The 5,145-nt window shown below is 42.8% G+C and overlaps 1 pseudogene; it reads left to right on the plus strand.

Annotated features, from left to right (window-relative positions):
- The first annotated feature begins 291 nt into the window (after nt 1-291).
- Nucleotides 292-2,054, plus strand: LOC110288033 (mitogen-activated protein kinase kinase kinase 7 pseudogene; annotated as a pseudogene).
- Nucleotides 2,055-5,145: the final 3,091 nt, after the last annotated feature.

Consider the following 5,145-nt stretch of genomic DNA (forward strand, 5'->3'; position numbering starts at 1 on the left):
GGCAATACAGATTTTGAGGTTTAGATTCAGCAAAGGTCCACTGAAAATTCTGATAATTTATGCTCCAACAACAGAAAAGTGATGAGAAATGGTAATCATGAATGGAAAATGATCAACTGTATAGTACTGTCCGGGAAAATATAAAGAGATCAGTAGAAAATGAGAACACGGAAGCTGGGACTCGGCGGTGGGCGCCACGGAGCTACGGGCGGCAGGGCTGCGGGGCTCCCGGCTGAAGGACGCTGCGCGGGCTGGAGGGTGGGCGCAGCACCCCGGGCGCCGCGGGGGATCATGTCGACAGCCTCCGCCACCTCATCTTCTTCACTTGCCTCCTCATCTCACTCACTTGCCAGTGAGATGATCGAAGCGCTGTTGCGGGTCCTGAACTTCGAAGAGATCGACTACAAGGAGATCGAGGTGGAAGAGGTTGTTGGAAGAGGAGCTTTTGGAGTAGTTTGCAAAGCTAAGTGGAGAGCAAAAGATGTTGCTATTAAACAGATAGAAAGTGAATCAGAGAGGAAGGCTTTCATTGTGGAGCTCCGGCAGTTGTCCCGTGTGAACCATCCTAATATTGTAAAGTTGTATGGAGCCTGCCTGAATCCAGTATGTCTTGTGATGGAATATGCATAGGGGGGCTCATTGTATAATGTGCTGCATGCTGCTGAACCATTGCCTTACTACACTGCTGCTCATGCTAGGAGCTGGTGTTTACAGCTTACCTGCACAACATGCAGTCCAAAGCACTAATTCACAGGAACCTCAAGCCTCCAAACTTGCTGCTGGTTGCAGGAGGGACAGTTCTAAAAATCTGCGATTTTGATACAGCTTGTGACATCCAGACACACATGACCAATAATAAAGGGTGTGCTGCTTGGATGGTCCCCGAAGTGTTTGAAGGTAGCAATTACAGTGAAAAGTGTGATGTCTTCAGCCGGGGTATTATCTGGGAAGTGATAACACGCCGGAAACCCATCGATGAGATCGGTGGCCCAGCTTTCAGATTCATGTGGACTGTTCATAATGGCACTCGACCACCACTGATCAAAAATTTACCTAAGCCCATTGAGAGCTTGGTTGGTCTAAGGACCCTTCTCAACGCCCTTCAATGGAGGAAATTGTGAAAATAATGACTCACTTGCTACGGTACTTCCTAGGAGCGGATGAGCCATTACAGTATCCTTGTCAATACTCTGATGAAGGGCAGAGCAACTCAGCCACCAGCACAGGCTCATTCATGGACATTGCTTCTACAAATACCAGTAATAAAAGAAACACAAATATGGAACAGGTTCCTGACACAAACAACACTATTAAACGCTTGGAGTCAAAACTGTTGAAAACCAGGCAAAGCAACAGAGTGAATCTGGACTCCTGAGCTTGGGAGCCTCTCATGGGAGCAGTGTGGAGAGCTTGCCCCCCACTTCTGAGGGCAAGAGGATGAGTGCTGACATGTCTGAAATAGAAGCCAGGATTGTGGCAACTGCAGGTAATGGGCAACCAAGGCGTAGATCCATCCAAGACTTGACTGTTACTGGGACAGAACCTGGTCAGGTGAGCAGTCGGTCATCCAGCCCTAGAGTCGGAATGATCACTATCTCAGGACCAACCTCAGAGAAGCCAGCTCGAAGTCACCCGTGGACCCCTGATGATTCCACAGATACCAATGGCTCAGATAACTCCATCCCAATGGCATATCTTACACTGGATCACCAGCTACAGCCTCTAGCGCCGTGCCCAAACTCCAAAGAATCCATGGCAGTGTTTGAACAACATTGTAAAATGGCACAGGAGTATATGAAAGTTCAAACCGAAATCGCATTGTTACTACAGAGAAAGCAAGAAGTAGTTGCAGAATTGGACCAGGATGAAAAGGACCAGCAAAATACACCTCGTCTGGTACAGGAACATAAAAAGCTTTTAGATGAAAACAAAAGCCTTTCTACTTATTACCAGCAATGCAAAAAACAACTAGAGGTCATCAGAAGCCAACAGCAGAAACGACAAGGCACTTCATGATTCTCCAGGACTGTTACGTTTTAAAATATGCAAAGACCTTTTTTAAGAGAAGACAAACCATTATAACAGTTCATGAGTGTTAGCTTTTTGGTGTGCTCTGAATGCCAAATGCCTCTCTTTGCTGCATTTATTTTGTCAGTTACTTTTCTTCTTATGGTGGATATAAAATCCACTTGGCATCAGTAATGTTAGCATTTCCTATAGGCTATAAAAAGGCTGTCCAGGCTTTTTCCTCTCTCCCTCTCCCTCTATGCCCCCTCCCTCTGTCCTCTCCCTCTCCGGAGCTCTGTCCTCTGTCCTCTGCCTCTCCCTCTGTCCTCTCCCCTCTCCCTCTGTTCTCTCCCCTCTGTCCTTTCCCTCTGTCCTCTCCCCTCTCCCTCTGTCCTCTCCCCTCTCCCTCTGTTCTCTCCCCTCTGTCCTCTCCCCTCTCCCTCTGTCCTCTCCCCTCTCCCTCTGTCCTCTCCCTCTGTCCTCTCCCCTCTCCCTCTGTCCTCTCCCTCTGTCTTCTGTCCTCTCCCTCTTGCTCCAGGTGTTCCTGACTAACTTCCCTTCTTTCACTCCCCTCTCTTTCTGTCCATCTCTGTCCCCTTTCTTTGTCTGCCAACATTCTTTTTTTTTTTTGTTTTCACACTTCCCTTCCTACATCCCAAATAAGCTTCATTTTATACTAGACCTGTCACATGGCTGATACCTCAGGGGATGCCTTAGCATGGGCCTGCTACATGTATGCCACATAGCCTCTCTGGCCCATTAACTCTCAGTCCTAGTGCCCATCTGACTTCCTCTGTGTCTAGCTCATGATTCACACACCCCCCCCTCTCAATTCTTCCCCAGAAATTCTATCTCTGCCAAGAGGTTCTACCTACCCTCTCCTGTTTATCTATTGACTGTCAGATCATTAAATCAATTAAAAGGTGAAGGAGGTGTATGTTTACAAAATACTGAGGCAGATGATGCTTCGTAAAAAGAATAATACCAAAGTCTGGTTAGCATTCAGCTATTTGGTAGTACAGCAATTAACAAATGAATACTACAAGGACAACCTTCACACAGTGCACTAAAAGATCATCCTATCATCTCCCCACTTTGTCCAATAAAAGGCTCTTTCTCTAACATTTATAAACTATATACAATAATAACAATCATGAGAACTATCAGGTAAGAATTACACTCACCATGTCCAATCCCATTGTATTTGAGCAACTTTGGAGAACGTACTCCACTATCTGTCCTATCTTGGTGAGTCCATCTTTCTGTACCCAAATCACTTTTTATTATAACTTGCATTGATCAACCTAAAATATCTTTTTAGAACTAAACATTTTCTTAAATCCTAAACAACTTAAGCTTACTATAAGACTATAAATATTTAGCATTCAACTCAATTAGAGACCAAAGAAAGACGAATATTACCTGTGTAAACAGGAAGGGCAGAGGAAGCAGCTTCCAAAACTATAGAAATGACAGAGACTGCTGGTTGCCTGAACAGTCACCACCCAAGGTTCCTCTGCAACTTTGCGGTATTTATTTTTGGCCATAGGCCCCAGCCATCTGATGGGATACTTTGTAAAACAGAAATTATGAAGGACTGGCCCACCTTGTCTTGGCAAAGTTGGTCAGCTGACATTCCAGTGTCTTGCTTGTTCACACACAGTTTAGACAGCATGTTGTCAGCAACCAAAGTAAAGACAATTTTAGCCGTTGGCTAGCTTTACCAGTTTTGAAGCAAACTCCATATGAAGTTTTTTTAAAAAATATTTTTATTAGGTATTTTCCTCTTTTACATTTCCAATGCTATTCCAAAAGCCCCCCATACCCTCCCCCCCAATCCCCTACCCACCTACTCCCACTTTTTGGCCCTGGCGTTCCCCTGTACTGGGGCATATAAAGTTTGCAAGTCCAATGGGCCTCTCTTTCCAGTGATGGCCTACTAGGCCATCTTTTGATACATATGCAGCTAGAGTCAAGAGCTCCAAGGTACTGGTTAGTTCATAATGTTGTTCTACCTATAGGGTTGCAGATCCCTTTAGCTCCTTGGGTACTTTCTCTAGGTTTGTTTTTTTTGTTTTTTGCTTTTTTTCTTTCTTTTTTTTTTCCTTTTTTTTTTTTTTTTTTTTTTTTTGGATGTAGACTGCGGGTGTTTCCAGGAGAAGTGTGGCTTACTGTCATAAAAAGTCTTGGTATTAAAATATCTTAAATGCCATTTTCTGTAGATCTCTGAAGGGTTTAAAGACCATCTATTTATATAAAGTATATCTGAATAGACAAATGTTGCTTGGTTTTAGCTATTTACTATTTGCTTAACCTTGAAAATATATACAGGTGGCTAAATAAGGTTTATTCCTGTAAACCTTATTTATGGAGTTTTCTGCATCTTTTGCAGGCCCTAAAAATTGGGAAAGTGGTCAAGTCCTAGGAAAGCTAGCTGTATCATTTCCTGTCCAGTATCTGTATAATAGGAAAGTTCGGGGTTTAATTTAATTTAGCTAATTAAATTTAATTTATTCATGTAATTAAACTAGTACCTAATATGCCTACACATTTGAATGACTGACTGCTAACTTGTATTTTTAATTATCTGAAACAGCTTGTAATGGTAGCTTTTAAGGACTAGAACTTCACATTACAGTTGTAAATGAGTTGCATAGGTACAATACCTTAAACAAGATTGAAATATAAATTACCTCAAATATGTATCAATATATAGAACTCCATACCAATGTGAAATGTTTGAGACTAGTATTTGCTCTTTGGTTCAAAAGTAGATTTAGTAATCTACCTATCCACCTATCCTTTTTTTTAAAATCATTTTTCAGGAGATGTAATAGTCTATCTATAACCCCCCATCCTTTTGTTTATTCATCCATTGCTGCCCTCTCTTTCCCCTAACAGTAGATAGGAGAGAAAGAATGATAGAGGAAAGAAAAAGAAAGAGATCACTGAATCTCACTTCATTTATGTTGTTTCCTCCCGGACCAAAACCATTAAAAATTTGTGACCAATCCACCATAAAGATGACAAACATCCATCACCCACTGAATGATCTAAACCTACCCACCCCACCTCGCAGGAATGTGGGTGTGTGTTCTTAGATTGCTTCCTGGTATCTGGAGTTGACTGCAGCTTTTG

Source organism: Mus caroli, unplaced genomic scaffold (assembly GCF_978045245.1).
Source record: "Mus caroli unplaced genomic scaffold, Mus_caroli_1 scaffold_9, whole genome shotgun sequence".
NCBI lineage: Eukaryota > Metazoa > Chordata > Mammalia > Rodentia > Muridae > Mus > Mus caroli.